Source organism: Chelon labrosus (assembly GCF_963514085.1).
Source record: "Chelon labrosus genome assembly, chromosome: 5".
Lineage (NCBI taxonomy): Eukaryota > Metazoa > Chordata > Actinopteri > Mugiliformes > Mugilidae > Chelon > Chelon labrosus.
Window position 1 is genome coordinate 3906261 of NC_140341.1, and position 13541 is coordinate 3919801.

Sequence of the window (13541 nt, forward strand, 5' to 3'; positions counted from 1 at the left end):
TTCAGGTCCAGAATGTAGATTTCATTACTTTCTGTTGTGATTTTAATAGTGACATCACCAAAAGCTAGTCGATGACTAATCAACTTGACTTTCATCAGTTGACTTTAAAAATTCTGAACTTGTGCAATCTCTAGTGCGCACATGTCTTAAAGCCACAACTTTGCCTAGCTGTACTTCTCAACGCCTAAAATCACCTCACATTTTCAGCAGCAGTCTCCATATCTGTGACCACAGAGCACAGGGCTTGGTTTAGGCTGTTCTGGTGTCACGTTTGTATCATGGTGTTGAAATGTGACTAAACATGGCCTCAACATCAAACCTACTTCCTCGTGGTACATATCACTATTTAAGTAAGGTGTCCGTCACGCTTCGGCAGGCGCGAGGACTTTTACTGGAACTGAAAATAAAGCACTGGCATTCAGTTTCAGGTACCGTAAACCTGCCACAGGCTCCTCTGGTTTCATGTAGCATGATAAAAACAGGCACTTGATCAGCCAGTCAGTTAGTCTGTTAAAAGTAACATTTTCACCCAGTTGCAGTTTCTCATCTGTGAAGATTTGTTGCTTTTTTTCCTTTTCTAATCATAGTATTAGCATCTATGTCTTGGTTGGGTCACGTTTTTCAAAACACACACTGCTTATGGTCATGGTGAAGTCATGTGGCCTGCAACCACCGCATGCAGAAAAATAAAACGTATCACAGGCCCTTAAAAAAACAGTTCTGTAAAGTTGAGTTGGATTGTCACCGATGCGTTATATATAAAATTTAATGAAGCGGTTTTGAACATGTCTTGGGTGATCTGGTCACAAGTGGATGTCTTGAGCGATCACTTGTGAGCAGATCTCATCTCCGAACATCATATGCAACTGAACACTAACATCATTTGGCTTTAAACTGTCTTAAAACAATTGTATTAATATCTAGGTCATGGTCGGGTCACACTTCTCAAAACACACACTGCTTACGGTCATGGGGAAGTCACGTGGCCTGCAACCACCACATCCAGAAAAATAAAACGTATCAGAGGTTCCATAAAGTTCAGTTGGATTGTTATTGATGCTTTATATATAAAATTTAAAGGGGAATTACTGTTCTTCACAACCAGGACCTAATTTCTGACATAAAATATGAACGTTTACTCACCCATATAACTTTGATGCCATTTGGAGTCGTTCGGACGATATTTAGATCCAGCGTAGCGCCGTATATATCCATATAGTGGGAGTGAATGGGGCACCGAAACGCAGCCTCTAAATAACGCAATATCTGCGGCGAAACTTGTTCATTTCACCAATATTTTGTTATGATACACTAGTGCTATTCCCCATTGAGTCCGGAGTTGCCCGCTGTCATCATCCGGGGTCTGTAGATTGACCTACTAACCTCTGACCTGGATGATGTCATCTCTGAGCGTCGTGCGCACCTGCGACGGTCGGCTTGTTTACCTGTAATTTGCTACTGCTAGTTTTTTGTAACATGGCTGAATATTTTTCCGATCTGAGGTTGTGGACGACGACCAAAGTTATATGGGTGAGTAAACGACCGTATTTTATGCCAGAAATAAGGTCCAGGTTGTAAGAAACGGTCATTCCTGAGTGATCTGATCACAAGTGAACCTCAACACGTGTCTTGACTCATCACTTGTGAGCAGATCTCATCTCCGAGCATTATATGCAACTGAACACAAACATCATTTGGCTTCAAACTGCTGTGGTCTTAAAACAATAGACTGCTATCTATACTGCTGTTTCAGAACCATGAACAGCACTATTTGTTGCGTGACAAATAAAGAGATAGGCTCAAAAAGCAAAAATAAAACTACAAGGATTCAAGTAGAGAGACAAGGGAGCCTCAAGGGAGACTTTCTGTCTTGTTCCCATTAAAGTTGCAGATGTTTTTAGCTGCATGGAAGATAATTAGTTGGCTGTGGTCAGTTCTGGGAGGGAGTTAGCTAACGCTAGCAGAGGAACGGTCCAAATCCTCTGGACAGCAGTCAGTTAACAACTTCACCAAACGTCCTGTGGTAACAGAGAGAAGGAGGCTGCACATAAACTATTTTATAAAATTATTAGACCTTTAGCTGCAGTACACGGAGAAGGTTTCAAGGTACATATTCAGCAATGAAGTGTTTCTCGCTCACCAAATGCTGGAAGTAACCATGAAGTACTTCTATACATTCAAAGCACAACTGCAGCTCCAGTTGAATGTGGTAAAACTCCGCTTATCATTAGGCTGTCTGTCAAATGTGACCAAAGTGCATTGTGAAACGATGTAAGCCGCAAGTGTCTCAGCCCACTTCTAGATGTCGTCTTGGAGATTGGATTTGGACTGCAATCTGTCTTTAGTGTCCTTCACAACTCCTCTTTCATCTGCCCACTTGTGATCAGATCAGACACTTCTGAACATCAACATAATAGCCAATAATTTGACAAGAAGATGCCTTTTATTCTTGATGTTACAGTAGCGTCCCAGCCCACCTGCAGATGTTGACTTTGGTGATTGGATTTTAGATGCAGCGGCGTCTTGAGTGTCCTTCACGCCTGTGCTTTCATCTGCCCACTTGTGATCAGATCACCCAGGTCTGGAAAGGACCATAGTAACACATAATTTGTCTAAAAGAGGCTTTTTATTTTGTTGTTACAGTACGCTGGGCTAAATTTGTTTCTGTTTGTTTAGGTTTGTACAATAAAAACCGTGAGAATATACATGTGCAATGAACAAGACGCCATTTTTGTGAGAACGAACGAGGCAAACCTTTTACAAGAGGACGTCCAAGCATTGTGTGTCTACACGACTGAAAGGGTGTGGTCATAAGTGGCCCAGATGTGGTCTTGGTAATTGGATTTCAAATGCATTCCTGATTCGTCTTGAGTATCTTTCACACCTGCTACCTGGTGTCCACTTGTGATCAGATCACCCAGGTCTGGAAAGGAACGTAATAACAGAAAAGAGGCTTTTTGTTTAGCTTTGTTCAATAAAAAACGTTAAGAACATACATGTATGATGAACACGACACCATTTCTGTGACGGTGAAAATGTGTCCGAGGAATCGCGCTGCTTTGACATTGGCCCAGGGTGGTGTTCACTTCTGTTATCAGTCTTTAACAGTGCTGAGCTGCTGTTTTCCGTCTTATCAGATGGTGCTGCTGAGATTCATGCCCTTTGCAGCGGACACACTCAGAACTGTACTCACTCACATGTGTAGTGCATTAACAACAAAGCTGTCCTTGTTGAATATGGATCAGCGGGAGTGTGCCGCATCTTCCCATGCATGAAAGTCAGCGGAATCATTTAAATGCTGATGCTCTTAAATCACCACTATGTCTCCGCATTTATCTTCCCCTCACTTCACCAGTGACAGCAGCACCAGCGTTTGTGTGTCTGTTTGCGTCCCCTGCTACCCCACCCTCATTGCTACAGACAAGCAAAGCAAGCAAACACATAGAATTAGTTCGTCTCTCTTGGTTTTGAAAGGTGAGAGCAGGCTGAAGGTGAACTTTCCTTTCTGTTGCCGTTCACTCATCCCGTGTTTGTGCTATAGCATAATGTTTGAAGTTAAAGTCGTGCTGAATGTCGAATCTGCACAGCACACATCCCGGCTCGGTGTTGAGCCATCTGAGGAATCCGTAAACACTGCAAAACGTTTGATGTTAACATAAAATGAACAGAGAGTCACGCTGGCGCAGACCGATACCTGACTCTACAACAATAGTATTTCTTTTTTTTCCTCCAGGTTCTCTGAGGTGAGAGGGATTTCCTGTCAGATACTCTGAACTCAAGACACAGAAGGCTTTGCCTCAGAGAATTCATAGTTTGCCTTCTTAGAATAAAACACAGTGAAACTTTTTTATAAATGTCAGCACGCCTTCTGACAGCGTTTTCTGCTTTTGACACTGTGGTTAAACTTCTGCATTTCCTTGTGTGTTACTGTCAAATGTGCTGGGGATGGTCAGATCACACATCTCAAGTAAAGCTATTATTATCGGTACTGTACGGTATATCAGGAACTGTTTAGTGATAAGACTGCACTGTAACTGACTTCATTTAGCCTCTAACCCCTCCCTTAAACCGACAGTGTACTTAGAACATCAATCCAACGTCTTTTAACGTGTTTCTGTTGAGGTTTGTGTTTGCCCTGTGGCCTCTGACTGCTGTTGGTGTAAAACGACTCTGGACCCACTGGACAAAAAGGCACAATTTAAAAGATGCATTTTAAAGTTTCTGGTGCAAAGAGCCTCAATGAGCAGCTGTCGTTTCCCTCATTAATTCAAGTGGATAAGTGACACTGTTACGCATCAAAAGAACTAATTTACATCTGTCTGAATATTCTCAGTCGTCCATGATGTATCTAAAACAAAGGCAGCTGGACTGTGTTTCATCCAGGTGGCTCTTACAGTCCTAAATGACTGGTTTACGGTTTTTATTAGGGAAAATCTGTGTTCACTTTCTTCAGACTTTGCATTAACATCTAAATCTGATCACAAGTAGCCAGCGTAAAGTACAGGACCACGTTTGAAGGGTGGTCTGGGACACATTTGACCTACTTTCTTTGGTAGCGCGTCCTGAATCACGTTAAAGACCACCTACTCAACGGGGTTTACAGCTGATAACTAAGCATTAAATAAATAAATAAGCAAGAATTAACAATTAAAATAATTTCAGTACAGTTGTCCCTCGCTATAACGCGGTTCACCTTTCGCGGCCTCGCAGTTTCGCAGATTTTTTTAGTGCAATTTTGCATGCTACACCGTGTGCGATTATATCTTGATAAAACATATCGGCATGTGGTGTCATTTCCTCAGTAATGTCCGGTGCCCTTATTTACTGTGATTACCAATCTCAGATCTCAAAAATAGCTTCAAGGCAGAGATAAACAATTAACAACTTATCTGCTTTTCGTGTTGTGTGCTGGAGAGACTTAGCAGCTTGTTTCGAAATGCGTGTCACCTCCCAAAGTCTTGACACTAGGGATGGGCGATATGGACTAAAAATTTTATCCCGATAATTTCTGGTATTTATCACGGTGACGATAAAAATGACAATAAATAAACAACAATTCAGCCTAATCTTTTTGACTATAATGCATCGGCAAGTTTTATCTGAGTTGTTGTTTTTTTACCGGACTCTTTGGATGAAGTCGATGCTGCTTCTGCATCCTTGCGCATTTTCTGGCTTTCTTCATATTCTGGTTTGTGCTTGTGTTTGAGGTGGTGGAACAAATTAGTGGTGTTACTGTCCTTTTTATGCACTATTTGTTAGCAAACCTTGCATGTTGTAATTTGCTGCTCTGCATCAGACTTTTTAACCCCTTCATGCCTAGTGTCGCGAATTTGCGACGCACTGTTTCCGTTCAGACTGCAGCCGAAATAACGCATGTGATACTCCAGTGTCGGTTTGTGCACATTCAAAAAATTCCTAGGAACCTTTTGCAAGCACTAGTTTCTCGTAGGACCGGCCGGAGTGGTAAGCAAAAATACAAATATTTCATTTCTTTATATAATTGAAAAATCATTTCAGGCGTTAATGGGTTAAAACCAAACTAGATAATGGAGGTGGAGCCTCGTTTAGGAACGAGCTCCTCGCTGCCCGGCGTATCTGCTCCGCCTTCCGCCATGGTCAATTTGTCAATATTCCATACGTGTTGGGCTGTGAGTGTGTCGCGCACATATATACGTCATCTATGGGAATTTATTGTTTTTATCGCGGGATGACATATTCTTACCGTGAGGAATGTTTTTGACGATATATCGTAAACGATGAAATATCGCACATCCCTACTTGACACAGCTGTTCATGGTTCTGAAACAACGGTAGAGACAGCAGCTTATATAAGATTCTACTGCGCCCAGAGTGTGAAACTGAGATCAGATCTCAGGTGCCGGCTGGAGATGCATTTTAATGCCAGGTGTGAACACAGGCGCTTAAAGCAGACCATTTATAAACGCATTAGCCAGGTCGAATGTTAGATCAAAGTCTGAACGAGTCTTTATTGGTTTTCTTATAACTTATTAATAACCGGAAGCTCTCCACAAGACTCAAGATGTGAACAGGGGTGAGTTATTGTAAGTGTCTGATAAATGATCTCTCTAAAGCTGTTTACATCTGACTGAAAAATGTCAGGGCCAGATCATTTCATGACAGTAATTTGCATCAAGTAAAGTAAATATTCCCTTTAGTCTTTTGTGCTTATTGAAGTCTAATCGTCCACTACAGGCCGCCAGCTTTATCCTCTTTGCTTTTGTGCTCATACAACAGACACCACTGGTGGCTTCTTATCCCGCAAATGCCACATTCTGCATGTGAATTGGTGTGAGAGTGATCGATGGGGGAGAAAAAAAACACTCGTTTCCCCATTGAACACTTGAATGTCAGCTGTTTTTACAAGGTGAAATGGCCCGGGTCCGCCGGGACCTATTTGCTGTACACATGGAGGACTATTAGCAGTGTCGTTAGCGCTGTTTGTGTGATGATGAGTGGCTGTTTGGTGGCGCTAATAGCCTCTTTAATGGCGTCCAATGAGCCTTGAGGTGACGACTGCGGAAATGCTGTCACTGAGGTTTCACAGTCAAACACACAAATATGCCAAATGTACTGGTGGTTTTAAGTGGTTCCGTCGCTGAGCAGAGATGGCTTCACCTCTTCCCTGCCCTCTGTAGCCGACATCAGTAAAACGTATGAATCCGTAGATAAAAACCGTGCTGATTCCTTCCTGCCGAGCCGACATGAAAACAACCTTTATCTAGTAAATTTCACACCACGGAGGTCGTGGTTGATGTTGGCTGAAAGGATCAAACACTTCAGCAGCGCTTATGTCTGGTGAGTCCCCATTGAAGCCACGTAAACAGAAATTGTGTTCTTTACAGTCGACCTTCCTGCATCCATCTGACGGAACAGATCTGGAGCTTTTTTTTTTTTTTTTTTAATTAGTCTCAGCTTTCTGTGTCTATGCCACACGCCTTGAGTTTTATTACGTTTTCCTGTTTCGTGCACATAACTACAGTGATCGTGTGCGGCGCTCTGAGCACAGCTGATCCGCTGGAGACCTGCAGCTCAGCGCTGTGCCTCGGTGCATCTAGTGTAGATGGAGACGCAGCAACACTCACACTTTCTGTGCAGGCTGGGTGATACACTTGGTGCAACAGCTTGCGGCTGATGGTGACATGAGAAACAGAAGGTGTGACTTTAATAATGCACAGTAGGAACGCAGGCTTTACTCAGGAAACCCACCGCTATCTTTATTAGATTTGGTTTTGTTTTACAGTTTCATACAAGATGTCTACGTCCACAATGTGTGTCAGAAAAAAAAGAGAAATCCCAAAGCGCCACAACATTATGACCACTGACAGGAAAACTGAATAACGCTGACAATTCTGTGACAGTTCAGTTCTGCTGGGAAACTTCTGGACCTGGCATTCATTGGTGTGGATGTTACTTAGACATGTAGCACCCACCTAGACTAGACCAGACACCCCCAACCTATAGCAATGACACTCCTTGATGGCAGCAGCCATCACCAGCAGGATGCAGCCACAAAAGCACTTTAACAACTCAAAAAAACATGAAGAACATCACAAGGTGTTGACCTGGCCTCCAAATTCACTAAGTCCCAAAATGTTTGTGAAGGTTCTCAGTCATCCAGGTCATGGTATATCCAAAAAAGGTTAAAAAAAAAAGCAACTGGACTTGTAGAGTTTTTTTGAGAAGACGTTTCACCACTCATCCGAGTAGCTTCTTCAGTTCTAGGGGACTGGTGGGAAGTCTGAGGTTTAAATAGGAACTCCTACTGGAACTTGCTTGTTATGTTTACAACCAGAAAGTGGTGCAGCTAATTTCCATTAACGATTGGGTACTTACCTGTCGTGACAGGTTCCAGTAGGAGTTCCTAAACGTCTTCTCAAAAAAAACTCTACAAGTCCAGTTGCCTTTTTTGAACCTTTTTTGGGATATACTAGATCCCAAACTGATCAAGTATCTGTGGGATGATCCACAGAGGCCCCTCCCCTCAAAGGCCCCCCACTAACAACATCGTGTTACCAGACACCACAGGACACCCTCAGAAGGCCCATGTCCATTCTCTGATGACACCACAAGGGAGGCCTGCATAATACTAGGAAGGTGGTCATAATGTTATGGCTGGTCGGTCTACATCTGTGAAGGTTCTCAGTCATCCAGGTCCTGGTGTGTCCAAAAACACAAGAGAAAGACAACTGGACTTGTAGAGTTTCTTGAAGACGTCTCTTGGCTCATCAAAGTAGCGTCTTCAGTTCAGAACGTTCTTGAAGACGTTTCTTCAAAACCAAAAGTCCAGTTGTCTTTCTTTAGTGTTTCTGGACACACCAGGACCGGGATGGCTGAGAACCATCACAGACAAAACCAGAAAAAGAATGTTTTCTGCTCACCGTACGAACAATACTGATGACTTCTAAGAATCTTCGTGGTTGTTTTGCTTCACACCTCCTGAAACTGTCGTTAGCCAACCGCTTTTCCTGTCTGTCAACATTTTGCCCGAAGAAACTGAAGTAATGATCGACCATTGTGTGTGTGTGGGTGTGTGTGTGTGTGTGACAGCTGTGGACAACCACTGTGACTAATGCCGTCTCTGGGGAGACTCCTGCTTCTCTCACAAACAAATGCTAGAATGCACCAGTATACAGTACGTGCCCCAGACACAGTGACGCCTCAGCGATTCTCTCTGGTGCGTCGTCGGAGAGTGTGGCGTCTCTAATGAGGCCGAACATTTGGGAGAATAGTGTGAATAGCAGTCACAGTTGTGCGGAGAATCCGGCTTCAATTAAGCTGCTGCAGGTTGGATTAATTGGGCTAAGCAAGTGTGACTTCATTTATTTACCTCTTGCGCAAATTGGAGCTGCTCTCACTACCTTTGCATAAACGCTAACATTGTTTGGTGATATAAGGAGATACAGTAATGTGTGGTTAATAAATTTCTGTTTCACTTTGTTGGAACACCATTATTATGCGTCTTACGCTGTGGATCCATAGTGGATGGGTTTAAGTGCCCTAATGACCCTAGGAGCTATGCTGTCCGGGTCATTTTGCCCCTGGTAGGGTCTCCCCAAGGCAGATTGGTCCTAGGCCAAGGGCCAGACAAAGAACGGTTCAGAAGACCCTTTAGCGAGGAGAGAATCAAGAGTCCGTGTACTCGGCCTGAAGGGTTTTCCACCCTGGAGCCAGGCCTGGGGCTCGTGGGCGCCCATGGGGTCCAGCAAGGCCCAGCCCGAACTGGAGACATGGGCTCGCATCCCTGTAGGCCCACCACTCGCAGGAGGAGCATGAAGGGTCCGGTGCTATGTGGAACGATCCTCGTTTTAGTGTTAACGACGCAAAATTATCAAATTGTATTTCAGAACATGTTTACGGTCATTTGTTGAATGCACGACGTAGAAATTGATTGATTGATTGACTGATAGAGATCTATTGAATGGAAATAATCAAAAAGTTTCCAGTTTTCATTCACAAAATAGTTTCCAGCTGTGCTCAGTTTTCATTGACGTGCTGTAGCAGTGACTTGTGGTCCAGTTAGGGACAACCTTAATGCCTAAGGCTTCTTAGAGCTGGTAGTGCTTCTTCTGTTTTACGTTCCTTCTTATAAATCAGCTCGACTTCCTCCTTCCTCCTACACTGTTGCGCCGCGGCACATACACAGTGCATTTCTGTTTTTGTGACATATTTATCGCCCGTATCGCTCATTGCACTTGTGGGTGTGTTATCCACTTTTAACACAACCTCCTTAGAGCTCATAGTGCACACAACTTGTTCCCTCTTGCGTCCCCTCCGTCTTAATCAGCTCGACTTCCTGCATCTCTGTGTTCGTAGCATTTAAAGAAATTTTCAATGGCATTTGAACGTGACACATTCCTTTCTTAAACAATGACTGTGTCCACATTTTGTGACACCAAATCTATACTTTAAATAACTTTATTTATTAGTAAGTGTTACGACCCCGGCTCTTGGGAAGCAACACAGGTGACAAAGACCAGCCAATGCAGCCAAAGTAACTTTTACTGTAGCCAAAAATCAAAACCAAGGATAACAATAAAGACAAAAGGTGGAGGCTGGTGCCATTGCAGCAGAGTGGGTGGAGCTACCCAGAACTCTTACAGGCCTCCAAACAGGTGCCAGAGATCAGGAGGGAAACGATGAGGAGGAGCCTCTGATCACCTGAAAACTTAGCCTTGGACATAACACCCCCCCTCCCATAAAGCAACCTCACCGTTAGGCTAGCACATAGTCTGCCCATATTGTCACTTAATATAAACACTTAAGACCTTTAAAGGGCATCTGCGAGAACATTATCCTTCCCGCGCACATGTTGGATGTCCAGATTAAACCCCTGCAAGACTAAACTCCATCGCATTAGCTGATGGTTGGAGTTTTTCATCCTGTTGAGAAAGACCAAAGGGTTATGATTGGTGTAGACCACTAGGGTCTGGCTGGAGGAAACATAAACACCAAAATGATCCAGGGCTATAATAAGGGCCAGTGCCTCTTTCTCTATAGTAGAGTAGTGTTTTTGATGCAAGTTAAATTTACCCCCAAGGAATCCTCTTGGAGGAGGACAGCTCCAACACCAGCATCACTTCGATCAACCGCTAGTTTAAAAGGCCTGCTAAAATCAGGCGCAGCAAGAACAGGACTACTAGCCAACAACGCTTTCAGGCTCTCGAAGGCAAACTGACACATATCAGTCTCAACAAATGGAACCTTAGACCTAAGCAAGTTAGTCTGTGTGTATCATACATAGCGCTTATTGAAGTGGTATACACTTTTGTCACAACCTTGTTAGAGCAAATAGTGCACACAGCTTCTTCCATTATGTATCCCCACTGGTGCTCGCCATCATAATCAGCTCGACTTCCTGTTGCAGAACATTGCTAACATTAAGAGTAGCGCACATTTTTGACAGTGTTCAGAGTCAAACTTTATTTTTTTTATGATTTTTATTCAAACCCTGGCCGTGTCCCCATTTTTTGACACCAAATCTATACTTGAGATGACTTTTTTTTTTAGTTATACTATTCCTCTGGTGCCTGTATATATCACCTCAGCGTGCGTCAGTGTGAATTCCATCTCCCCTGGCCGCATTAGTATGAGCACGGCGGAGGGGTATCTGATTCTATCTGCCGCCTGCTTCGGTCTGAAAAGCCGCCCGGGCCCCTGGGAGGACACACACATCTGCGGGGGCCACACATCACAGAACACCGCCTCCTCGAAAAACTCTCGCACCTTCTGAACACTGTAATCCCTCATCTATAATTCACACACAATTACCGAACAAGGTTTACGACACGCAGATATCAAATATTTATAAGCCATTGTTGCACATGAGGAGTGCTCTACAAATATTACAGTGTACACTTGAAAATGACATCATGCTTTTCTCCCTGTAGAGTATATAGCACGTTAAATTGCTTTCAGGGTGATAAGCAGCAAAAGCAAAAAACATTATTTCATGCTGTTGCATTTGCACTCATGCATTTACTACTTATTTTTATTATATACGCTGCCTGACCAAAAAAATAAAAAGGTCCCACACTCTAATATTTCGTTTGGACCTCCTTTAGCTTTGAGTACAGCACACATTCACTGTGGCATTGTTTCTATAATCTTCTCCAATGTCATCAGATTTATTTCCATCCAGTGTTTCATTCATTTTTCACCAAGACCTTGTATTGATGATGGAGAGTCTGACCACTGCACAAAGCCTTCTCCAGCACATCCCAAAGATCCTCAATGGGGTTCAGGTCTGGACTCTGTGGTGGCCAATCCATGTGTGAAAATGATGTCTCATGCTCCCTGAACCACTCTTTCACAATCTGAGCCCCATGAATCCTGACAATGTCATCTTGGAATATGATCCATTGATGGAATAACCTGGTCATTCAGTATATTCAGGTAGTCAGCTGACCTCATTCTTTGGACACATAATGTTGCTGAACCTAGACCTGAGCAACTGCAGCAACCCCAGATCATAGCACTGCCCCCACAGGCTTGTACAGTAGACACTAGGCATGATGGGTGCATCCCTTCATCTGCCTCTCTTCTTACCCTGATGCCCCCATCACTCTGGAACAGCGTAAATCTGGACTCATCAGACCACATGACCTTCTTCCATTGCTCCAGAGTCCAATCTTTATGCTCCCTAGCAAATTGAAGCCTTTTTCTCCAGTTAGCCTCACTGATTAGTGGTTTTCTTAAGGCTACACAGCTGTTCAGTCCCAATCCCTTGAGTTCCCTTCACATTGTACGTGTGGAAATGTTCTTACTTTCACTATTAAACATAGCCCTGAGTTCTACTGTTGGTTTTCTTTGATTTGATTTCACCAAACGTTTAAGTGATCACAGATCACCATCAATTAGGATTATTCTCCGACCACATTTCTTCCTCTAAGACGATGGTTCTCCACTATCCTTCCAGTTTTTAATAATGCGTTGGACAGTTCTTAACCCAGTTTTAGTAGTTTCTACAATCTCCTTAGATGTTTTCTCTGCTTGAGGCATGGCAATGATTTGACCCTTCTCAAACAGACTAGACTAACATCTTTTCCACGACCACAGGATGTGTCTTTAGACATGGTTGTTTAAGAAATGAGAAGCTACTCATTGCATCAGTTGGGGTTAAATAACTTGTTGCCAGCTGAAAGATAATCACCCATGCAGTAATTATCCAATAGGAGGCTCCTACCTATTTGACTAGTTAAACCCAGGTGGCGACTTTTTTTTAGGGCCAGGCAGTGTATATGTTATGCCTTCATCTTTAAAGAGACTATTGTTCCTCTGCTACCGTGCTGCACCGTCACGACTGTTTGCAGCACAATAAAAGCTGAAACCACATCAGCAGCTTTCTTTGTTTTCTTTTTCCTGCTCTGAGTGTAGCACACTGCGGTTGTGGACGCCAGTTCAAGTTGAGTACAGCACAGAACTGACCGTGAAATTGGCACAAGAGCCGAGAGGAAGTGTTTCTGCTTTGTGCTGTCATGTTAGTACCTCTTCATCTTCGCAGCTTACTTTAACAAGCCTGATGAAATACAGTAATGGAGGAAGTAAACTTTTTTTTAACTTACTGCTGACAAATTACTTTTGTTATGTGCAGTAATGCTTAATTTAACATTCCAACTCTCCACTATTAATAACCACCTCATCCAGCACAGAGTTTTGTAGAGGTTTGTAGAGGGGCGGTGTAAGCCGATGATAATCCATTCAATAGAAAAATAGTAGCTCCTAATAACCATGTAAACTCTTGATGTGCTGGTTTCTCTCCGGTTATTGGAATAAATCCGTTCTTTCTGAGCATGTCTGCTTCACATGGGGTAAATAATAGATTTCCAAGAGGGACAGAAACATGGAGGTAGAAAAACAACCTGTTGTTCAAAGTTGAATCCGTGTGGACAGCAACGTTGGAGACGTGGAGACACCTTGGTCGTCGTCTTCTACTGAATCTAACCAGCGTTGTTGATAAAGTTAGGGCAAAAACAAATAATTTTCTGTTATATTTCCTGCGGGTTTGGAACTCCAAAGCAGGC

The 13541-nt window shown here is 43.2% G+C and overlaps 1 protein-coding gene across 7 annotated transcripts in view; it reads left to right on the plus strand.

The window, feature by feature from the left end:
* caska (calcium/calmodulin-dependent serine protein kinase a) overlaps positions 1-13541 on the plus strand; it is a 151607-nt gene that overhangs the window by 78626 nt on the left and 59440 nt on the right. The window lies entirely within an intron of this gene.